This window comes from Hibiscus syriacus, unplaced genomic scaffold, assembly GCF_006381635.1.
Source record: "Hibiscus syriacus cultivar Baekdansim isolate YM2019G1 unplaced genomic scaffold, ASM638163v2 tig00112339_pilon, whole genome shotgun sequence".
Lineage (NCBI taxonomy): Eukaryota > Viridiplantae > Streptophyta > Magnoliopsida > Malvales > Malvaceae > Hibiscus > Hibiscus syriacus.
Window position 1 is genome coordinate 52576 of NW_024063304.1, and position 26591 is coordinate 79166.

The window sequence follows — 26591 nt, forward strand, 5'->3', positions numbered from 1 at the left end:
ATATCATCTCATGCTATCACACACAACAATATAATTTCACATATAATCAACTGTACACATATACACATCATTCATCATTTCCATCGTTAATCTTATTCTGTTATCCATATTATTATCATTTATATCCTTTAATCATACCTTTTTATACCTAATAAATTTATCAATATATGACTCTTTCAAACTATACACTCATCATCATATCAATCATATAATACATTTCATATCACAAAGAATCACACATAGCATCCCATAATATTTTGAATCCATTTTTCATAACATATCATATATACACATATCACTTACAATATATTTATATTATTGCTTTATTAGCCCATGTATACTTTTGAGAACTTAAGGTATGTGAATACATTGAGGTTGTGCACCACTATGTTGTCACCACAGCTCGTATAAATATCCCGAATGACCTATCCAGAGGTCATACAAAACCTCGGAAACTGTCCATAGGTCATGAGGAACCTAGGTAAACTGTCCATATGTTCCTTAGAACATAGGTATCCTGTCCATATGTCCCGAAAGACATAGGTAATTCTGTCTATATGTTTCGTAGAACATAGGTAAACCCTCGAATCTTGACATGCCAGCTATACCCCTAACTCTCATATCACATAACATGGGCATTATCATTTATAACAGTTCACATATTTTCATCATTCTTTAACATAGCTCTTTATCACATTTCATGTTATCATTTATTTCTTCTCTTTTGTCACATACCATATGTATGTGTAAACATCTATCTCATATCATATAACATGTATCATATATTGCATATTGCATATTCATGTAGTCATATAAATCATGTCACATAGCTTATATTATTTTTCATATTCATATATATATGTATGGTTCACTTTCACATGTTTCTTATCTCTTGTGATCATATAATCATATCAATCTGTATCATATTCTACATATTCATATCATTTCACATGTACATATCACTGTTTATATGATTTCATATTTATATGTCACTTATCTTGTAATACTTCCCATGTGTTTATATGATCTCTTACATTAATACAATTTTTTATGCTAATACCACATGACTGATCTCCTATTCTCATGTTATCACATAAACATATAATCTTACAGTACATACAAAAACACATCAATATATATAGTCGCGTAAATCACTTTTGCATAACTTATATCAACTTTTCATGTCATTTCACACTTCTTGTTACATTGCTTATATCTTACTCTTATGTCTTCTCATATACATATATTTATATATACATATCATTTCATTATCATTATTATTATTATTCTTAACATCACCATTAATCCCTTTTACATACCATATTCATATCAATAACACATATACTCATGCATACATATAAATCGTAGCAAACACATACTTCTATGAATTCTTGTATTTTACTATTGGAAATATACTTATCACAAGTCTTATTTTCCATTGAACATCATATACTGAATAATGTGCACTCACCTTGGTCTCACTTGCTATCAATTACTCCTATGGCGTACTTTCTCTTCTTGATCAATTCTAATCTTTCAATCATTCCGAAACTTTCTCTCGATCGATATCTACACAATAATGTATACATATTAGCATTCTAAATACTATGATTCGATCCTTGATTTCTTAAGCTATAAGAAAGATCTACTTTCATTTTCCCTTTGAAGTGCATCAGTACATTCTACATTATATCGATGCATCCCTTAACATGTGCATCGATGTACTACCCATGCATCGGTACATAATTTACATTCGATGTTTCCATTTTAAGGGGTGTATTGAATCACTCCGTATGCATCGATGCACTCATTGCATTCGATGTTCATTTATTTTAGAGTGCATCGGTACACATTGAAGATGTACCGATGCACACAACCCAAAAATTCCTTTTTTTTAGCACGAAAATGTCTTATTTTGTCCTCAAATTCTACTTATTAACCCCTCCTTGCCTTAAAAGTTATATATACTTATGTAAACCTTCTTATAACACTATAACACTTTACCATCTCTAATAATTCACCATAATTCTTGAATCAAAGAATTTAATCAATTTTTCTATGTGTTCTAAATTTAATTCTATCACCTCTAACTTCTTAATTAACCTTTTGACAAGTCAAATTCATCTTTAAAACTTAAAAAACCTTTCTATAACAAAAGTTCATTTCTCAACTCTTAATAGAAATTCTTTTCTAATTCTCTCTTCTTGGTGTTTTAAACTTATATAAGTTTTTCTTAAGCTTATATAACCCCCAAAGACTCAAATCCAACTTAAGAATTCAAGAAATCAACAGCTAAATCAAACTCACCTTTGCTCTTGGCTTCCACGTGAAGAAGAAGAAAGGAGAAGAAGAGAACTCTGGAGAAATTTCTCCCTTTCCACGTGGTTCCCTTATCTTATAAAGGAAAAATAAAAATCTTACTTGTCAATTGACCATTTCATCCTTTAATTCATTCCGTAATTACTAAACAACCTTCATCATATATTTCCAATAAGTCATTGAACTATTCAATTATCCTACTTTAATCAACAATTTCTGAAATTTTTCAATCTAGTCACTAACCCGATATTGAGGATGTTACACGTTGACCCGACCCGTTAACTCGACTTGTGAAATGTGGAAAAAAAACTCGGGTGTTAGTTTTGTAAATATTTTTAAAATGGTGCCATATATGTAATTAATTTCTATTAGGGTGATATTTATGTAAAACCGTTAACCGTTGACCATTGACCATCGTTGACCAGAACTTTGATCGGTGTTGATCGATCATTAAACGACTGTTGACTTTTTTCGGGTATACTTATTCTATCCTTTTTGACATCTCGAATCCATTTTAGGGGTCCGTTTCGCCAAATTCGAACCCGAAAGCCTCGAAATCGTCAGTCAAACAAGTAGACTTTGACTTTGACAAAAAATTCAAATTTATGAAAAGTCATATTTTATGTTTTTCGACATCCTGATTCTGATTCCGCAATCCGTTTGGTAAAATTCAGACCCGAAAGCCTCTAAATTGATAGTCAAACTCGAAAAATGCATATATACGTAAGAGTTTTAGCTTTGAATGATTAAGTAAGACTTGGGACTGATAAATTATTATTGTTTAAAGGTATAAGAGACTCTCCTGATCACTCGATAGCTCAACCTAGCTCCTCTAGCTCAGTTAAACAGCATGTGCCAGTATTTACCCGTATGACTTATAAATCTTATGATTTTATAAATTAATTATGTTACCCACTAGTAATTTAGTGTTATTATAAATTAGGTTCGAAAACTATAGCAGAACGTGTCGAGGCCAGTACTCAGTAGATCTATAGTTTGACCCTATTATCGAGGTGTATCCCCTATGTAGTACATAATTGCTTTATCTGTTTTGAAATATGGTACATTGAAAGTTATGGTTTACTGTTTTATTGATGCACCTATTTACTGTTGATGGGTTATGGACTATGACTGATATATGATTATTGGTTTTCATTGGTATATGATAACAGTGATTATGGATTTATGGAAATTATACTTTCTGCATAAATTGTATTTTTTGAAATACTGATTTTGGGTTGGATTGTATTACGGAGGTACAACTCTGATCAAGCTGGAAAAATTTACGGACCTAATGTGACTTTTGGGTAGGCTCTCAGGCTCCAAGATGTTCCATTAGGTTGGCTTCCTTTACTGTGTGCTTAGGGTAAGCCCTACGGACCTAAGGATACAGGCCCCAAAGCCTATCCTTAGGTTGACTTTCTTTTTGTTGTGTGCTTGAGGTAAGCCCTACGGACGCAATTCTGGGGAATTACGGATGGTGTACAGGAGAAGGGTTTTAAACTACGAGTTTCAAAAGTTAAACTTGATTATGATTTTATGATAATTTTCTGAACTATTACTAGTTTATTGTACCTACTATGATTTTATTGTATTGTTGGGACACACTGAGCCTAGTTCACTTTTTGAAATGTTTTCCCCTTTCAGATATTGTTGGTTAGATAATCAGATCAAGCACTTGGAGGATCAACATATTCTTGAAGTACATCTGATTGCAATGTTTTTATCATGCAAGTTGACTTTATTATCGAAACATGGGCCTTTATATTAAAGAATTGGATTTTATAATGATTACTCTTTTGCTATTGATATTCGATTTATTGTGATTTGGATTTTTACGACGTGTTTTAAATTAATTTGTTAATTTTTAGTTTTACATTAGTGATTATAGTTTTATAGTATAAATTATTATATTTTATAAATGTGTTTTGTAACATGATTTTAATTTATCGAATAATGTTTTAGAAAAATGTATTTAAGAATCATGAATGTGATCCGCTAGACTTAGTCGAAACGCATAGGCTAGGTCTAGGGGGTTATATTTAATTGGTATTAGAGCCAGGTTTTTAAACGTCAGACTGTGTATGAGCCAAAATTCAAAATACAGTTTTGAAATGTTTTACAAAACAAGTTACTAAGGTCATGTCACAAAGTTTTACGATTTAAATTGTCTTCGAGACTCCAAGTGCTTATATAACCCTAGGTTTTATCTTCTATAGTAAACTCGAGATCTACCACAATGAGTTCTAGACGTGGTCATCGAACTAGCCGCGGACGAGGTTGAGTGGCTAGATTTCAAGATTCGATCGATGAGATACGAGTAGATCCCCCACTTTCGACAGGTGATCTGCTCCTACAACCCCGACGAATCTACCTACTGATGCTGGTATTGGCATGACTTCTCCGATTAGAGGAGCGACAAATATTGAGCCTAGGTTTACTAGAGTTGCACTAGATGAGAATTTTGGTAGACAATTTCTATAGTTGATTCAGGGAGCAGTTTCAGGACCTGGTTTAGGGTGACATGATTGTTTCTGAGTATGAGATCGAGTTCTTGAAATTGCTAAAGTATGATTCCATCTGGTGCCTATCAAGAGAGATAGATGTCATAAATTTACCCTCAGACTGATTACGTAGGCAGGTTGTTACCCACCAAGATGAGAGTTTTGATGTGCTGGTAGGCAGAGTTAAGGATGCCGAAGAGGTGGAGGCTTTAGCTCCTGGTAGAGAGCGTGTTTATCGAGAGCGACCTGGGAAGTTTACTAGACCGATTGAGATTTCTGCTCGTATTGGAAAGAATACTCGTACTTCGGGTCCCCTGAGAAGTAATACCAGTTCTAGGCCTGCGCCACCTTCACCCTTAGTTGTCAGTCAAGGTGGTTCTTGGTCATTCCCTCATGGGCTTCTTTGTGAGTACTATGGTAAACGGAACACAGGAGAGTGTCGTAAGAAAATGGGGGTATGCTACCAGTGTGGATCCAGTGGTCATTTGCAAAGGGATTTTCCACAGTTAGTTTCATCTGAGAGGACAGCTAATAAGACTCATGCGCATTCCCAGGCATCAGTTTAGACTCCAGCCAGAGGTCGTAGTCAGAGAAGGCCTTCTGGATCAGCATCCAGAGCATATATTAGAGCTTGACCCCAGCAGAGTCGAGAACCTGCAGTTTCAGAGGCCAGGTAACCAGCTTTGGTTTACGTCACCAGACGACGAGATGACAGAGATAAGCCTGAGGTTATTGCAGGTACATTTACTATTTATTTTATCCTATACTTTGCATTGCTGGATAATGGCTCCACCCACTCCTATTTATCGAGTTCAGTATCTTGAAACCTTCAGATTCCGATAGAGGACAGTGATAATACTGTTACGGTTATGAGTCTAGTAGGACAGACAGTATTAGTGAATAAAGTATTTTGGCGTTGTCCTCTAGAGGTTCAAGGAGAAATCTTTCTCGCTGATCTTATGAAACTTCCTTTAGAGGAGTTCGATCTAATTCTTGGGATGGATTGGTTGAATAGACATAAGGTAAATATGGATTGCAAATACAAGAAAACTACTCTGAAGACATCAGATGGTCGGACTGTTGTGTTAATTGGTGAACGACGTGGCTATCTCTCCAATATAGTTCCAGCTATGGATATTGATCGTATGATTATGAAGGGATATGAGACTTTCATTGCCTGTATTTTGAACACTAAAGGTTCATTATCCACGATTGCGGAGATTCGTACAGTTAGCGAGTTTCCTGATGTCTTTTCGGAAGAGTTGCATGGGTTACCTCCTGATAGAGAGGTAGAGCTCGAGATTGAGACTTATCCAGGATCTGCACCTATTTCCATGGCACCTTATCGCATGGCTCAAAAGGAACTTAAGGAGTTGAAGGTCCAATTACAAGAATTATTCGATCGAGGATTTATTCGGCATAGTACCTGACCCTGGGGAGCTCCAGTTCTGTTCGTGAAAAGAATGATGGGTCGCTAAGGCTATGTATTGACTATCGAAAGTTGAACAAGATGATGAATAAGAATAAGTACCCACTACCGAGGATCGATGACTTATTTGATCAATTGCAAGGAGCTACTATATTCTCTAAGATTGATCTTCGTTCTGGTTATTATCAATGAAAAATTAAAGGATCTGATGTTGCTAAGACGACCATTTGCACTAGATATGGTCATTATGAATTCTTAGTAATGCCTTTTGGTTTGACGAACACTCCTGCAACTTTCATGGATTTGATGAATCGTGTGTTTCAACCATATTTGGATCAATTTGTGGTCATCTTCATTGATGATATTTTGATCTATTCTCGTACTGAGGTAGAGCATGACGAGCATTTGAAGATCGTTCTGCGGACCTTAAGAGAGCATCATGTATATGCCAAGCTAAGAAAGTGTGAGTTTTATCTTCAAGAGGTGTCGTTTCTGGGGCATATTATTTTTGCACGAGGTATTCAAGTCGATCCAAGCAAGATCGAGGCTATTGTAAATTGGAAACGACCCAAGAACGTCTCTGAGATCCACAGTTTCTTGGTCTTAGCCGGATATTATCGACGATTTGTTGAGGGCTTCTCGATCATTGCTACTCCTTTGACAAAGATGTTAAGAAAGAACGTGCCGTTTGACTGGGGCGAGGCACAACAGAAGAGCTTTGAGAAATTAAAGGCGGTTTTGACTCAAGCACCAGTGTTGATTCAACCACCAGTGTTGATTCAACCAGAGTCCGGAAAGGATTTTACAGTGTATAGTGATGCTTCACATTCAAAACTTGGTTGTGTTATAATACATGATGATAAGGTAGTGGCTTATGCGTCCCGTCAGCTACGACCATATGAGTGTAATTATCCGACCCATGATTTGGAGCTAGCAGCAGTGATTTTTTCCTTAAAGATTTGGAGACACTATCTTTATGGAGAGAAGTGTTACATTTTCACGGATCATAAGAGCTTAAAGTATCTTCTGACCCAGAAGGAGCTTAATTTGAGACAACGTCGCTAGCTAGAGCTTCTAAAGAATTATGATTGCGTGATTGATTATCACCCTGGTAAAGCTAACATTGTAGCGGATGCATTGAGTCAAAAGCTGATAACGGAGTTGAGGTCCTTAATGGCCAAAATGAATTTATATGATGATGACACTTTGTTAGCGGAATTACAAGTTAAGTTGACCTTGGTTGATGAGATTAAAGCTAAGTAACCTCTTGATAGCTTATTGTTTCCTATTTTTTAGCAAGTGGAGTAGGAGACAATCTCATATTATACCCTTGATCAAGATGAAGTTTTATGCTTTAAGGGTTGATATTGTGTGCCGAATGATGCTGAGTAAAGGAAGATTATTCTTAATGAGGCTCACAGTAGCCCATATGCTATGCACCCTAGTGGAGATAAGATGTACCGAATTTGAGAGAGATGTATCATTGGGTCGGCATGAAGAATGACATATCAGATTTTGTGGCCAGGTGTCTGATTTGTCAGTAGGTTAAAGAAGAACATCAACATCCGTCAGGTTTGTTGCAGCCTATCAATATCCCTGAATGGAAATGTGAGCGTATTACTATGGATTTTTTTACTGGTATACTTATGACTTCTTCGAAAAAGGATTCAGCCTGGGTGATTGTTGACAGAATTACAAAGTCAGCCCACTTTATTCCTGTGCGGGTAAATTATACTTTGGAAAAGCAGGCGAGATTGTATATTTTAGAGATTGTCTGATTGCATGGTGTTCCATTGTCTATTATTTCTGATCGAGATCCAAGATTTACTTCGAGATTTTGAAAGGCGCTACATACGACTTTGGGAATGAGATTGGATTATAGTACATCCTTCCACCTACAAACTGATGGTCAATCTGAGAGAGTGATTCAGATTCTGGAGGATATGTTGCGGGGTTACGTAATTGATTTTCATGGTAGCTGGGAGAACTTTTTGCCTTTGGCTAAATTTGCTTACAATAATAGTTACCAGGCCAACATTCGTATGGAACCCTACGAAACACTCTATGCGCGTAGATGTCACACTCCAATCTGTTGGATTGAGTTACGTGATTGGAAGACTTTGGGACCTGAGTTAGTGTGTGAGACGGAGGATACAGTCAGATTGATACGTGACCATCTGAAGGAGGCATTTGATAGACAGAAGTCTTATGCTGATCAGAGGAGGAAAGATATTCAGTTTGAGGTTGGAGATCAGGTCTTTCTAAAAGTATCTCCGTGGAAGAAAGTACTGAGATTCGGACGTAAGGGTAAATTGAGTCAAAGATTTATTGGACCATTTTGTATCTTGAAGAGGGTAGGACCTGTTGCATATCAACTTGAGTTGCCTCCCCAGCTCAGTCGTATTCATGATGTTTTTCATGTGTCTATGTTGAGGCGATACCGTCTAGATCCAGGTCACATCATTCAGGTTGAGGAGGTAGAGTTGAGACCTGATTTGTCATATAAGGAGGAGCCTGTTCAGATTTTAGAAAGAGATGATCGTGTTCTTCGGAATAGACGAACCTCAATGGTTAAAGTTCAATGGAGTAACCGTGGCCCCTCAAAAGCTACTTGGGAGACTTTGGAGTCAATGAAGGCTCAGTTTCCTCATTTATTTTCATAAGGTAAAATTCGAGGATGAAATTTCTTGTAGAGGGGGAGAATTGTAACAACCAGGAAAACAATAATAATAATATTTATACTGGTGTAATTTGGTGAAATTTGGGTATTAAATTAAAGTTTCAAAAACTTATAGGCCATTTTAGAAGTTGAAGGAAATTCAGGGACCAAGCCCTGAATTCCTCCAATAAGTGTCGGCAGGTTTGATATTATAAGCGTGTTTTCTGATTGAAATCAAAAAACACAAAAGCTCATTTTCTTCCTCGCCAGCACCCTCCTTTCAAACCCTATCCCGACGCCGTCTAATCTCCGATCGTCGAATTGAAACCACCATCGTGTTCGTCTTCGACCCATGAACAAAACCGTGTAAACCAATTATAGCGAAACAATATCAAACGCCATGAATTTCGAGTCAAAGTCTCAACGTTGTTTTTAGCCCCACCGCTGAGAAAATCTTAATTTCGTCTCTAATTGTTGCTCCGTTTTTGACACCTCCCACACCATTGTGTTCTTTGTGCTGTTCTGAGTCCGCCGATATCCTCATTGTCTCTTTCGGTAGTGGCGCATGAGGGAGGTGAAGCGGTCAAAGTTTCAGATTTGTTGAAATCGAGCTCTCCACCGTTCAAAATTTTGAACCGAGCCTGGTAAGTGTCTCAAAATCGCTTAAAATAATTTTAAGAAATTTTTCGGGAGTTTTTAGGGCATCAGAGGAGGTCTCACGCGCCCCCACGCGCTGCCCCTGCGCGTGGGGGAGCTTCGAAACGGTGGCTTGCATTGCTTGACCGGTCTGAACCGGTCTGACCGGTCCGAATCGGGCCTACCCGACCCGTTGACCTGACCCGACCCGTTGACCCGACTTGTGAAATGTGTAAAAAAACTCGGGTGTTAGTTTTGTAAATATTTTTAAAATGGTGCTATATATGTAATTAATTTCTGTTATGGTGATATTTGTGTAAAACTGTTGACTGTTGACCGTCGATGACCATAACTTTGGCCAGCGTTGACCGACCATTAAACGACCGTTGACTTTTTTCGGGTATACTTATTCTGACATTTTTTGACATCTCGAATCCATTTTTAGGGTCTGTTTCACCAAATTCGAACCCAAAAGCCTCGAAATCGATAGTCAAACCCATTGACTTTGACTTTGACCAAAAATTCAAATTTTTGAAAAGTCATATTTTATGTTTTTCGACGTCCTGATTCCGATTCCACAATCCGTTTGGTCAAATTCAGACTCAAAAGCCTCCAAATTGATAGTCAAACCCGAAAAATGCATATGTACTTAAGAGTTTATCTTTGAATGATTAAGTAAGACTTGAGACTGATAAATTATTATTGTTTGAAAGTACAAGAGGCTCTCCTGATCGCTCGACAGCTCGACCCAGCTCCTCTAGATCAGTTAAACCGCGTGTACCAGTATTCACCCGTATGACCTGTAAATCTTATGATTTCAGAAATTAATTATGTTACCCACTAGTAATGTAGTGTTATTATGAATTAGGTTCGAAAACTATAGCAGAGCGTGGCGCGGCCAGTACTCAGTAGATCTACAGTTTGACCCTATTATTGAGGTGTGTTCCCTATGTACTACTTAATTGCTTTATCTGTTTTGAAATATGGTACATTGAAAGCTATGTTTTACTGTTTTATTGATGCACCGATTTACTGGTGATGGTTTATGGACTATGACTGATATATGATTATTGGCTTTCATTGGTATATGATAATAGTGATTATGGATTTATGGAAATTATGCTTTCTGCATAAATTGTATTTTTGAAATACTAATTTTGGGTTGGATTGCATTACGGAGGTACAACCCTGATCAAGCTGGAAAACTTTACGAACCTAATGTGACTTTTGGGTAGGCTCTCGGGCTCCAAGATGTTCCATTAGGTTGGCTTCCTTTGTTGTGTGCTTAGTGTAAGCCCTACGGACCTAAGGATACATGCCCCAAAGCCTATCCTTAGGTTGGCTTCCTTTTTGATGTGTGCTTGAGGTAAGCCCTAAGGACGCAATTCTGGGGAATTGCAGATGGTGTTCAGGAGAAGGGTTTTAAACTACGAGTTTCAAAAGTTAAACTTGATTATGATTTTATGATAATTTTCTGAACTATTACTAGTTTATTGTACCTACTATGATTTTATTGTACTGTTGGGACACACTGAGCCTAGCTCACTTTTCGAAATGTTTTCCCCTTTCAGATATTGTTGGTTAGATAATCAGATCAAGCATTTGGAGGATCAACATATCTCTTGAAGTACATCTCATTGTAATGTTTTTATAATGCAAGTTGACTTTATTATCGAAACATGGGCCTTTATTTTAAAGTATTGGATTTTATAATGATTACTCTTTTGCTACTGATATTCGGTTTATTGTGATTTGGATTTTTATGATGTGTTTTAAATTAATTTGTTACTTTTTAGTTTTACATGATTTGAGTTTTATAGTATAAATTATTATATTTTATAAATTTCTTGTGTAACATGATTTTAATTTATCGAATAATATTTTAGAAAAATATCTTTAAGAATCATGAATGTGATCCGCTAGACTTAGTCGAAACGCATAGGCTGGGTCTAGGGGGTTGCATTATAAATAGGATCGTTCTTTTATTTCCAAATGTTATGTTATGCATTGAGAAAAAAATGTTGGAAAACATTGATATTGATACTATTATCAATGATTTTGCATCAAAAGATACGCAAAAGTAAGAGTTTTTATATGTATTTGTATGTTTATATATTTTTAACATTTTTGATACTGTAACTATTTGTTTAATTTAATAATAAAAATTTTAATATCAATAACCAATTAGTCTAATGGGATGATACATCAGATCTCTTAAGCAAGGTCACAGGTTGACATTCTGGTGTTTGCGAATATAACAAATTGGGTTAGGAGGGTCACCCTTGCCTCTGATGTACCAGAACTGCTTTAGTCAATCAACAGATCAAATACTAATGATTAATTAAAAAATAATAAAATTCTAATAGAAATTTTAATAAAATACTAATTGATTTATCTTAACTTGGAATGTAGTCCCGGATAACGTAAATACATGAAGATCTTGTTAATATATGTGATAAAGTTCAGAGAGCTTATATCAATCTATTCTCTTAGGATATCAATTTATTCTCTTAGGATATCAATTTATTCTCTTAGGATATGCTTTTAATATTTCAATATTTTAATCATTTCAAAAGAATTTCAATATTTTAATCATTTCAAAAGAATTTCAATATTTCAATCATTTCACTATTTTGATCATATCTTGTTAATGTGCTTTTAATATTCTCTTATATCAATCCTTTCAAAAGAATTTCAATATTTTAGAAGTAATTTAAATCAAATTTCTAATTTTTAATCAAATAATTTCACTATTTTATTTCGAATGAAATATCATAATATAGTAAAAAATAAATATGGTAACTCTATTATTTTTTCAACGTTACAAATATTTTAATTAATTATTTCGATTAATATGTCATTTTGATGTTCAAATTCTTTCCCCTTTTGTGTCATGCTTACTACTAACAATATGATGCATTAACTCCTAAAATTTATCCTAAAAGAAATTTTACTTTATACAGGGCCGTAGGCCCATAATTTTTATAGTGTCTTGTACTTAAAAAATATGATTTTTTATTAGTTATAAGATCCAATTATTTTTAATACTTATTATTAAAGGTTTAAAATTTTCAAATATTTATTATTATGAGTTTAATTTTTTCTAATATTTATTATTAAAGGTCTACTCTTATCATTTATTTTTTTTATAATATTTGTATAAGTGTCCAATTTTTTCTAATATTTTTCCTAACATTTTTTATTAGAAACTCATTTTTTTAATACTTATTATCATGACCCAATTTTTTTTTAAATATTTTTTATTAGGGACATACTTTTAAAATTCAACTTCTTTTCTATTTGTTATTAGGAGTCCAATTTTTTAGTATTTTTTATTAGAGCTCCAATCTTTTTCATTATTTGTTATACGAGCATACTTTTATTTTTTTAATATTTGTTATTAGGGACCTATTTTTCTCAATACTTGTTATTATGGAGTTGCCTTTAAAATTTATTTTTTTTCAACACTTATTATTAGGAACAATTACTTAAGGGTATGTAACCACAACAATGACAGTTATGTAGGGGTAAAGACTGTAACACCCATGGACCTATGCAGGTGACCCAATCTGATCCGGGGTGTCACATTAGGGCCACTAGAGCGACCCACCGTAAAAATCCCAGAAAATTTAAAATTTTTGTAAAAACCTGTAAAATCATAAAACAATTTATAAATACAAAAGTAAAATTTATCAATATTCACAAATAAAACAGATTCCAGACTCGGATATAAAAACAAAATATAAGCTACATGCCCCCTAATCACATGCATCGTACTCCGTAAATAACGCTAGTGGAACTCCTTTACAAATGTTGATAGTTGCACTGGTTCACTCCTTTTAACCTGAAATAGTGAGTAACAAAGTGAGTTTTGGAAAGCTCAGTAATACAGAACTACCAGATGATGCTGAAGAACTTGCAGATAACAGATAAGCATATGTTTCCTTATTGGTTCAGACATCTACAGACTTTTATTCTGAGCTGAGGTCCCACTGATATCTCAGGTAGTAAAAGATGGTAAGCTTTCAGTTCAGAGTAAAAATGTTTCGGATGACTGGGTTCAGGAGATCAGAACAGGGTGTCTAGTGTGTTCCCACAAAACCAGTGAAAATTTTACAAATCCTTTTTTAAATCTGTAGCAGTTTAAAATGTATCTTTAAAAACCATAGTAAAATCCTCCAACCGAACGCCAGTATACAGTTTCCCAGAACTGTATACATAAGGACTTACCCTAGGCCCAAATGGCGTATGTGCCAACCTAAGGGAGCACATTGGGTCCATAAGGTCTTGCCCTAGCTGAAGCGTAGGTTCCCACCTGAGGGGAATGCCCTCAGGTCCATAAGGTCTTACCCAAAGGCACATAACAGTGGTATCATCTGTAAGGGAGTGCCTTAGGGTCCATAAGATCTTACCAACAGGTCTATTAGGCCTAGGAGCCAACCCAAGAGTCTCCTTAGGTCCTTAAGGAATTATCAGTCGGTGCTGAACCTATACAAGGAATTACCAACATCGACTGAACCTGCCAGGGTCTTCAATCATACTAGAGTCCCAGAGTACCCCGTATAAAAATAATTCCAATCAGTAAATAGAGATACCAAAAATCAGAGTAGAGATAAGAGATCTTAACTGAAATTAGAGATCAGAACATATATCAAAGTTCATAGCAGAAATCAGAGGCCAGACTGTATTACAGATAACATAGACATACTTTTAAAATCAGAGAAAACATCAGTGTGACCAGGGAACACAATAGAGGTTCCATATATTATTTGGAAGTACTTGATAATCTTATTAGGAAGGGAAACACATGTCTTTAGTATACCAATAGAATGCCGAAATTTAGAATCACTATCGAATGAGTTCATTAGCTGATAGAATCATCAGTTATTCAAAACGTGGTTTATCAGTATCATATAGTATTCATATATTTTTTTTGGAGGCAGTATGTAATCGGAAAGGTATTTAAAATCCTTTGCATCAGAGTTACTTGTGTTTTCAGATATGACATGAGTAATTCCATTATTCATGAAATCATAGGAATTTTTGGCTTTAGGTTCTTGGAGAATTCTCAGTAATTTGAGCTGATAAAGAAGAAACAAAGATTCAGGGCATTTACGATTTGTGTCGATTTATTGGAATATCGAGTTAACTCGAATTGTACAAGTTCTATCAATGATACATGTCAACCAGGTAAATCGTTGCACTTCCAGAGTATTCACTTTTTAGTATAGATAATTCCTGTCGGATTAATCATCTTCAGAATCATCACAGAATGGATTTTAAGGAGACGAACATGTATTCCAATGGTCTTTATTCCAAATCAGCATTTCAACGTTATCAGGAAATGTCGACGTGCTTGATTCTTGGTTCAAAACCCTTATGGACTGTACAATATATAGGTTCATTAGTGTTTCCAGACTTATCCAAGTCATTCCTTTAATTCTAGGTCTTTGAGGTTACTTAGGTCATTTATTAGTTAAGTCTATCCCGGTCACTTTGAAGTTTCTGGAGTAATTAGGTCATTTCCGCAATTTCAAATACATACGTTACTTCCATTCATTTTAACTTGATCATAATATAAGTTTTCAGGTCATCTTCCTTATCATATTCATCCATATTCCTTTTTACACTTTAAGGGTATTATCGTAATTTCATTCAATTTTGTCAGTGGCATTACTTCGGATAACTTAGGCTTGATAGTATTCTAGTTCCTTTAGAATCCAAATTACTTTGTTCATTTGATCACTGGAGGTTATTTTCACCACTAGGAGAAGTCTTGGTTCTTTTACAGTACAAGGGCATTTTCATAATTTTACCCATAGTGCTCTTTTTGGTAATTTCATATCCAAATAATCCCGGTATTTAACCTTTAAGTAAATTTTATCAGAATTTACATATCTTGAAATCAATTCATTTATTATTGAATCACCAAACTTATTATTATTATTATATATTTCGATTGATCTTCCACTTTCTTACACGAGCCATGTGAATCGTATTTGGTTACTAACTTTTTATAATATTTAGATTGAGTTTAGGAAAAATTTACTAAATAGATGAGACCAATTATATTCATCCTTGTATCTACCGATTTCCAACATGTTCTATAAAAGCATGCATAGGCTAGAAAGTATTACATCGATTTCTGTAACATATCGATTGACCATATAAACTCCATTTGATCACCCTCGAACTTTAATTCAACGTCCAAAAATTTCTCAAATACAAAGCAAACGAATTTACTTCAGAAACTAAACTTAAATGAGAAACCAACTTGAGTCCGAAGATAAAACATTGAAAAAACGACTTACCAGGTGCGAATTTGGCAAAACGAACTTCGGATTCGGACTCGGGACGTTGAAAAATATAAAATATGGCTTTTAGGAAAATATGAATTTTTCTGTTAAAGTCAACGGTTAACGGTCAGACTGGTCAAAGTCAACGGTCAGATCGGTCAAAGTCAATGGTCGGGTCAAAACGGTTCAGGTCGGGCAGGCGGGTCAGGTTTGAATCGGTTAGACTGGTTCTAGAAGGTTTCCAGGGTAGAGGCGAGCCCTACGTATATGGGGCGGTGCATGACGACGACGATGAGGTCGGGGTGACTAGCCGAGCATCCCACGATCAAACACAAACCAATTAATACCCATTTCAACATCAAAACAAGCAGAGACCACATTGAAATTAACCAAAAAAAAGATCGAAACTTACCCAAGACGACGGTCGACGATAGGACGATTTTCGACCGACAAACTTGATCGGGTTTTGGTTGCATGTAGCTGGGGATTCCGATGCTCGGGGCGGTTAGGCGAGCTGACGCTCGATGTGGCAGAAATCGGCGAAAATCAAGGCGGCGATGGGAGTTTTCGACAAACATTCTATCGTTCTATCCTGACGATTAGCGGTCGATCAGGAGCCTTCAACAATTGGGGTTTGGTCGGGGTGGGACGCCGGTTCAATTGGGATGGTCAAAATACCAACAACGGCGGTCGAAGCGGGTGAATCGCTCGAGGGACACGACAGCTAGAGTTAGGGTAAGGAAAATTGGGTTTTAATTTTTAGGGATTTTTCCTAAGAAGTTATTTTTCATTTTACCAGAAAATGGGATAATTCCTGGCTAGGTCCCCAAATTTCTTGCAACTTCCTTAAACTGCCTATAGGTTTCAAAAACCTATAATTTGACCCCTAAATTGGAGTGTGACAAAGACAACATCCATAATTGTAATATCCATGATCGTTATGCCCATAATAGTATATGTCATTAAAAGTTCGCAACCACAATACTTACAATGACCACAATATCACCCGTTATATCCGCAATAGCGATAAATGCAATGTGATCAAAGACACAAATACAAACTGTAATTTAAATCTCTTATTAGGGATTTAATTTTTTTTTGTTCGTACGAGGACCACCAAAGTCTCAAAACAGGTCTGATTTTATACTATATTCTCTTCGCATTTTAAGCCGAGTATTCTTAGATTCTTAGTCTTCCTATATTGTAGAAGTATTCGTTGAATTCTAGAGGGTACGCATTTTTGCAAAATATCTTTAAGGATAATATTTGTGTACGCCTTGAACAACTCTTTCATGTTTTTTCATCGCTCGGATTCTACTACAATCTTAAGGATGATATTTCATTGAAGTATTTGATGGAAAAAACTTTAGGAGGTGACAATAACACATCTAATATGTTGTAGACATGCATGGTGTCGCCTTCGCATCAAGTAGAATGTTAGATCCATGCTAATAAGGTCCATAATTTTTACTTTATCAAATGAACTTTTTGATGTTTATTGTTCGTACAAGGAAGTAAAAAAAATTGGGAAAATTTTGATATGAAACACACTGCCGAGGATGCCAGAAAATAAAAATTTGTCATTGAAAAATTCTTCGGGAAATAGCTGATACTAAAAAAAATCAACTTCAAATCAATGAATACCACAAATTCTTGGAGGACCTGAAATCAAAGAACGTCACTTTATTAGAGGAGTTCGTTGCAGGACCACTTATTGTATAAGTTGCATCCATCCTCGAATGATTATAAGCAACATCTTAAACACAAACACAAGCAACTCTCTCCAAAAGACCTAATCACTCGTTTTATTTTAGCGTCTAAATTTAATGCTTCTAGTGACTATTTATGTTGTCACTAAAGGTGTATTTCCTTGTAGTGCTAGAACGCATGCCCTGCCTAGATCTCTTGCTTCTAACCCTACCTTCAAAAGAAAGGAAATTGTTTTCTTATTTGTGGAAAATCAGGATACTTTGTACACCATATCGAGAGGAGAGACATAACTATCATGTTCAGTCAAATGTAAATTTGGTTGAAGCAAATGTCATCATTGCCACAGTGGTCTCTCAAATATAGATTGTCACAAGCATGACCGAATGAGTCAAATTCTGGTGCCATTGGGGTAACAGAAATGCATTTACCTCCTACTTCCCAGTGGAAGAAGAGAAAGAATCAGTCTATCTAGGACATCCCACACTACAGGTGTGCTTGGAAAAGGTAAGATTATGCTAAGGCTCACATCTAGAAAGACCCTTACCTTAAGTGATGCGCTTTATTGTTTCTGATATTTGAACTAATCTGGTTTCAATGGCATTGTTGGGTAAAGCTGAAACAAAATTTCCTTTAAATCTGATTAGGTCATGTTGACAAAAAATAACAATTCTATGAGTAAGAGATAGTGCAAGAATAGATTGTTTATACTGAATGTTTCTGAAACAATGAATACAAATACTAGCTTTTCATCTGCTTACTTAATTGACTCGTATGGTTTATGGTATAATAGATTCGTCATGTGAATGATTTTTTTTATCTAAAAGAATATAATATCTTGGACTAATCTCTAGTAATAATGATTCTCTATAAAAATGTGAAATTTGTGCTTAAGCTAAAGAATCTGAGAACACAATATGTTGTTACATAGAGAAACTGAACTTTTGAGTCTTATTCATACCTATTTAGGATCCTTGAAACAAACATTGACTAGAGGTGGTGAAAAAAACTACTATATGATTTTTATCGGTGACTTTTCGAGATATGTTGGAGTTATTTTAATAGTCGGGGTGATTATAAAGTAGTATTTGTTCACAACTTTTTCAGCCGTTGACAGTGCACATACACCCTGTAGACGTAGCTGTTTAGACTTGAGACCTCTAAGAAAAACAACACTCCCTTTTTAAAATATGCTAGAGTTTACATAGAAATAAAGATAAAGTCTTAGACAAATTTCTTAAGTATAAAGTAGAAGTAGAAAATTAGTTGACTAAAAGGGTTAAAAGAGTTATAGAGAACGTGAAAAATTTACATTTAATGACTATATTGGAAAAGGGTTAAAAGATTTTCTAATTATTTTTAATACTTGTTATGAAGGCCTGATATTTATTATTATGAGTTTAATTTTTTTCTAATATTTATTATTAGGGTTCTACTCTTATAATTTATTTTTTTCTAACATTTGTTATTAAACTTGTTATTAGGGGTCCAATTTTTTTTCATTTTTTTGTTATTAGGAGCGTGATTTTAAAATTCAATTTTTTATGATATTTATTTGTTGTTATAAGTCTAATTTTTTAGTACTTTTTATTAGAGATTCAATTTTTTTAATATTTGTTATTATGAGCATACTCTTAAAACTTAGCTTTTTTAATATTTGTTATTATAGACTACTTTTTCAATACTTGTTATTATGGAGCTACCTTTAATTTTTTTTTTTCAACGCTTGTTATTATGAACAATTACTCAAATACTGATTTCTAAATGCAACAATGACTGTTATGCAATGGTAATGACATTGTTGAAAATTACTATATTCACAATCGTTTTGTCTACAGTTGTATACGTTATTAAAAATCCACAACCACGATACGTGTAGTGACTGTAATATCATCTGTTTTGTCCGCAATAGTTATAAACGCGACGCGACGGAAGGCATAAGTACAAATTGCAATTTAAATCTCTAATTAGGGGGACTAAAATTTTTTCTTCACCTAGGGCACCAAAATCTCAGAAACGAACCTGTATAAGTTCTGGCTATTGCATTGTCATTTCAGATATGGATATTTGTTTTTTTTTAATAAACCATTTTAGTATATGTTCCTGTTTTGTTAAAGATTTAGTTAACAGCTAATGTGAAACTTGTTTAATGACGTTAAAAAAGCTGCAGGGCATATCAATCAACTTCCACAAAACAAAAGATAAATCCTTGACTACATTATCAAACTTTTAAATTGATTGTCTGTTTGTGGTTTGGCCACGGGCCACGGCCCTATGCTAATGCCTTTCACATGTTTTATCTGTTGGTTTCATGTTTGTGGCCTATGGGGTTTATCCCTTTTCGTTCTTAAAACCGAGGCCAACTCAGAGCCATTGGTTAGACACGTACTGAAATGGAGTTTACTTCGAACAGACAACAAGGGTTCAAATATCGAGTCCAGCGGTCCGCAGAATTCTAGTGTTTTAACACAGCCTCTTCTTTTTGCCGAATAAACAAATATGCTTATGTATGCTCTTGCGTCAGCCATCCCAATAATACCATTCTGAATTGAACGTCAGACTTCTCGATATATAACATACATCTGCACACTTTTATTGCACAACTTCAGTTTCGTGTTCCTTTTACTCTCTATTCCAATGGCTTCCGTATCCCAACAGCCTCACTTCGTGTTGTTCCCTTTCATGGCTCAAGGCCACTTGCTCCCTATGGTAGATATTGGTAGACTGTTGGCACAGCGTGACGTTATCGTTACTATCGTTACAACACCTCATAATGCAGCCAGAGTCCAGAAATCGATCGCTCGAGCTATCGAATTGGGGCATCCTATCCGTTTAGTGCAGCTCCGGTTTCCCGGAAATGAAGTTGGGTTTCCAGACGGGGTTGAGAATGTAGACATAGTGCATTCGTCGGAGGACTTCCGCAAATTCTTCATTGCATCAAACAAGATGGAAGAATCAGTGGAGAAGTTGTTTGAGAGGCTAACGCCACGCCCCAATTGCATTATTTCAGACGTGTGCCTCTATTATACCCACAAAATTGCTACCAGGTTTAAGGTTCCAAGGAAATCGTTCGGTGGATTTTGTTGCTTCAGTACTCTTTGTATGCACAAAATACATTCCTCCAAGATACTTGAGACCGTAGCCTCTGGTTCCGAATAATTTACCGTGCCAGGCTTGAATGAAAAGGTCGAATTTACCAAAGTCCAGTTACCGCTTTGGAGGGATGAATCCACCAGGAAAGAAATATCTGAATCAGTAGTAGAAGCTACCCAAGCAACATATGGGGTTGTCATAAACACTTTTGAGGAGCTGGAGTCGGCTTTTGTCTAGGAGTATATGAAGGTAACGAAAGCTTGGTGTGTAGGTCCAGTTTCTCTTAGCCACACAGACGAGTCGGATAAGGCTGAAAGAGGTAACAAGGCTTCGATCGATGAGCAACAGTGTTTGAAGTGGCTTGACTCTCAAGAAACCAACTCTGTTATCTACGCGTGCCTTGGAAGCATCAGCACTGTAAAGTGTCCAGAGCTGATAGAGTTGGGTTTGGGCATAGAGGCATCAAACAAGCCATTCATTTGGGTGCTAAGAGGAAATAACGCAACATCGAACGAAGTCGAGAAGTGGATGGCAAAGGATGGATTCGAGGAAAGAACGAAAGGAAGAGGACTTGTAGTTAAGGGATGGGCTCCCCAAGTACTGATTCTGTCACACAGGGCAGTAGGAGGCCTCCTAACTCATTGTGGATGGAATTCGACAATCGAAGGCATTTCAGCAGGCATACCATTGTTAACATTCCCACTGTTCGGAGACCAATTCATTAACGAGAAACTTGCAGTACAAATACTGAAAATCGGAGTGAGCCTTGGAATCAACAAACCTACTAACATTGGTGATGGGAAATCTGGGTTCTTGCTGAAGAAGGAACATGTTAAAAATGCAATAGAGAAATTGATGGATGAAGGAGACGAAGGAATGGAGAGAAGGAAAAGAGCTAGAGTGTTTGGAGAGAAGGCAAAGAAAGCAGTGGACGTGGGTGGTTCTTCATACCTTAGTATTACATCACTAATCAAAGATATCATGCAACAATCTTATGATTTGAGGTGAGAAATGGAGGTGGTTCTATCCATATGTATTTTACGATGTAAACCAGTTGTTCCATGACTATGGTTTTGTCCCCACTTCCCACTTGTGCTTTGAAAACATGCTTCTGTCATTATCTTCTTTTTTTCATATATGTCGATACATTAGTAAATTTGAGGTGAGTCCCAACTTCTAACGGAAAAGTAATCACCTTGCCTTCTAAATTTGTTTTCATTGGCTGCCATTTTGTGTTGGACAAAGAACTTGGAGAAACGTTTTTCCTTCTTCTTCTAAGCTTTTGTGGTTTTGATAGTAAATTATGAAGTCAAGAAATTGAATTGGGAAATTTTGTCTCATATCAAATTAGGTCCACCTTCATTGATTGCTCTAATCAACTCCAACTTTCTAAATTCCTTAAGTTGAAGGTGAAATTTTTTATTAATATAGGGCGATTACAACAAGTAGTCAGGGTTGGCATTGGGTCAGGATAGGAGAGCTCATAAATTAAAACAAATCTTAGTAAAATATTTTTTCTTATTTTTTGATAATAAATTTTAAAATAATTGTAAAATAAAATAATAAGACCCATGAGTTTATTAAGGTGTCAATTGTCATTGTTGGATTTTTATATTAACGTTAATAAACTGTTTCACTTCTTATAAAATTCTAATTTAATATTTTTTCCAAAATTCAAAAAATATATTCAATTAAATCTCTTTAATTTTGGTCATTCAAAACTTCTATCATAAATGCACCAAATCTCTTTCTTGATTTTTCATATCAATGGAAAATGTTATTAACGTTATTTTTTTCTCTTCAACATTAAATTAGAGAAAAAATATAAGTATAATTAACATGCTTCTTTTTTCTTCCATATTTCACAATTTCTCTTAAAATTATAACTCTCACTTTTTAATTTCTCATATTTCTCACAAACACAGTCACAATTGTTATCATCAAATGTGGTGCTTGAATCATATTAAAGATTATTCTTAAAATTGTAGGTAACATCATATATGTCTATATTATTTATTTTTATTTTTATATATTTTAAAATTATAAATAAGATCGTTCTTTTATTTTCAAATGTTATGTTATGCATTGAGAAAAAAATGTTGGAAAACATTGATGTTGATACTATTATCAATGATTTTGCATCAAAAGATACGCAAAAGTAAGATTTTTTTATAAGTATTTGTATGTTTATATATTTTTAACATTTTTGATATTGTAACTATTAGTTTAATTTAATAATAAAAATTCTAATATCAATAACCAAATGGTCTAATGGGTTGATATATCAGATCTCTTAAGCAAGGTCATAGGTTGACACTCTGGTGTTTGTGAATGGAACAAATTGGGTTAAGAGGGTCGCCCTTGCCTCTGCAGTACCCGATCTGCTATAGTTAATCAACAGATCAAATACTAATGATTAATTCAAAAATAATAAAATTCTAATAGAAATTTTAAATTACATACTTTTTTTAATCAATGGCTTATTTTTTTAATTTTTATTTCAAATAAAAAAATAGTCAGGATTGATCTTAGTGGTAGTGTTTATTTTGAAGACTCAATAATTTAATAATGAAAGTTTAAATATCCTGTCGTCGTTGATGTTCGAATTTGAAACTCTAAAAATAAATAACATATCTTTAATTACCGAGATAATATATCTACGAAACGAAGGTGAGATAATTGATTTATCTTAACTTGGAATGTTTTATAATATTTATTAGTAAAGGTCTACTCTTATCATTTATTTTTTTATAATATTTGTATAAGTGTCCAATTTTTTGCTAATATTTTTTTTAACATTTGTTATTAAAAACTCATTTTTTCAATACTGGACCCAATTTTTTAAATATTTGTTATTAAGGGCACACTTTTAAAATTCAACTTCTGTTCTATTTGTTATTATGAGTCCAATTTTTTAGTACTTTTTATTCGAGCTTTAATCTTTTTCAATATTTGTCATTACGAGCATATTTTAATTTTTTTTAATATTTGTTATTAGAGACCTATTTTTCTTAATACTTGTTATTATGGAGTTGTCTTTAAAAAAAATTTCAACACTTATTCTTAGGAACAATTACTTAAACAATGGTCTGTAACCACAACAATGACAGTTGCGTAGGGGTAAAAACAACGTCCATAATTGTAATATCCATGATCTTTATGCAATAATAGTGTATGTCATTAAAAATTTCAACACTTATTCTTAGGAACAATTACTTAAATAATGGTTTGTAACCACAACAATGATAGTTGCGTAGGGGTAAAAACTGGAACACCCCCAACCCGTATCCGACCCGGATACGAGTCCGAAGTGTCACATTGTCTTTTCAAACATTTATTCATATAAAATAGTGAGTAATTTAAAAAATTTTATAACATTGAACTTATTCAAAACGTTTACAAAACTATTCAGAGCTTATACAATATATATTCTTTTGATTACATGTCAACTAAAACTTTATTTATTAAAATACGTATTATTCACCTCTTTTCTGATCTGACATTTGGTAAGGAGAACTGACCGGTCTTGCTCCATATTGCTCTTTACTCTTCTCGAAACCTACGTGTGAAACAATCACACGCTAAGTCGTTGACTTAGTGAGGCATATAAACATATAATAAAAACCATAGAACATTTCATATAACAAAGCACATACCTGTACAAATACTATCATTATCATTAACATATCTATCATATAATATCATACATTTTTCCAATCAATACCCATTTCATCCGATGAATATGTATTCTAAATATTTGATCATGACATTTCAATATGCATGTATCTATTACATGATAACATATATAATCATATCATGCACATACGAAACTTACCTTCTTGTACCACTTTTACTTTAAAGTTTGTATTTCAATTGCCCATGTATATTATTGAGAATAGAGGTATGTGAGTACATTGAGGTTGTGCACTAATGCTGTCACCACAGCTCGTATAATTGCACCGAAGTGCCACGTAGAATTGCACCGTAGTGCCATATAATAATGTCCATAAGGACCTCATATTATTCCTTAAGAATCATATACATATACTAGGGATCACGTATGTGTCTTACAAGACTTCACACATGTTCCACAGAATATATATATATCCCGAAGGACCGCGTAGAATTGCACCGTAGTGCCATATAATAATGTCCATAAGGACCACATATTATTCCTTAAGAATCATATACATATACTAGGGATCAAGTATGTGTCTTACAAGACTTCACACATGTTCCACAGAATATATATATATCCCGAAGGACCGCGTAGAACCCTCGACTCTTGGCATGCCAACTATACCTATAGCTCTCATATCATATACTATGGGCATTATTCTTATGTTTCATATCACTTGTTCCTTTTCTTCTGTCACATACTATATGTATGTGTGAACGTACATCTCATATCATATAACCTTTATCTCAAGTGCATGTAATCACGTATATCATTTCATATGGATTATATCATTTCTCATTTTTCATGTAAACACACATGTCATATCTTATTCACATATGTTCATATATACATCATATATCACATAGAATAACATATAAACTTATACAAGTATTCATGTACATACTTTCATATAGTTCATATATCAATGCCCTATAACTTATCTCACATTATTTATATCCTAGTTTCATATATTTACTTAATTCAATTTCACATAACTTGTTACCTATATATATTCTTATAACTTATCATCACATAACTCCCATAACATCTTCCTATAGCTTCATAGATATTTACTATGACTTATTTATTATATGTTCATTTAATCACTTCTGTCAATGTCTCCTAATTTAGATATTATTTTTATATTGTCCTATAGGTCAATGTTATTTAACTTGTCTCACTTTTCATTTCATCTCATAAGTTGGTTATACTAATTCTCATATATTTAACTCGTGTAATTTATATCTTGTTATTATATCTTCAACTAGACCTATATCCACATGTTCATAATCACATAACTTATATTCTTTTTCATATAATCACATATGTCTATGTCGTTTAACTTATCATTTATATCAATATCATCTATTTTATATCATTTTCTCTTGCTATCACATAAGTCCTTGTTATTTTTACATAGTTTGTGATCCTATAGTCAATTATAATAGCATATGCTTATCTTATCTAATATCATATAGTTCTTTAACTTATGTCCTATATCACATATTTATATTATAAACTTATATAATCACATATACTATTTAAACCCGTTCACCTAACTTATCACACTAACATATATTCATTCAATTCATGTAACATATGCAATACATATAACATATATACCCATTTTCATGCACTCATGTAAACATAAGAATCACAATTCAAATAACATTTTTAGGAGTCCCTTCTTACCATAGTGACTCCATCACTGGCTCATTGCAAGCCAATGTTTATTTGATACATAAGTACAATTTAAATTGCACTCACCTGGGCCTCGTTGTTTGAATCAATCCTAATCCTTAGTTTGTTCCGGAACAAGCTTTCATTCTATATCTACATAATAATACATTAATACTTATCAGTATACTGATTGATATATTCGAAACTATCACTCCTTAATCTCAAAGAAAAGCCAATTTCATCTTTTAATGAAGGTATACATCGATGCACTACACCATGCATCGATGCATAAATCCTATTCGATGTTTGTATTTAATGGGGATGCATCGATGCACTCCTTATGCATCGATGCATAAATCCTATTCGATGTTTTCTATTTAAATTCATGCATCATTGCACCTTAAACAATTTCTGGTATTTATCATCGATGCATCGGTGCACAATGAATGTGCATCGATGCACATTGCCCAGAACTGACATTTTAGCACGTAAATCATCAACTCTTCCCTTAATTCTTCTATTTTAAGCCCCTATTTTGACATTAAACTCAATTACCATTACTTGAACCAACTTATATCCATGTAAATCA

General features: G+C 34.3%; 1 pseudogene; it reads left to right on the forward strand.

The window, feature by feature from the left end:
* Positions 1 to 20168: 20168 nt before the first annotated feature.
* LOC120177825 lies at positions 20169 to 21725 on the forward strand (annotated as a pseudogene).
* The last annotated feature ends 4866 nt before the right edge of the window (positions 21726 to 26591 follow it).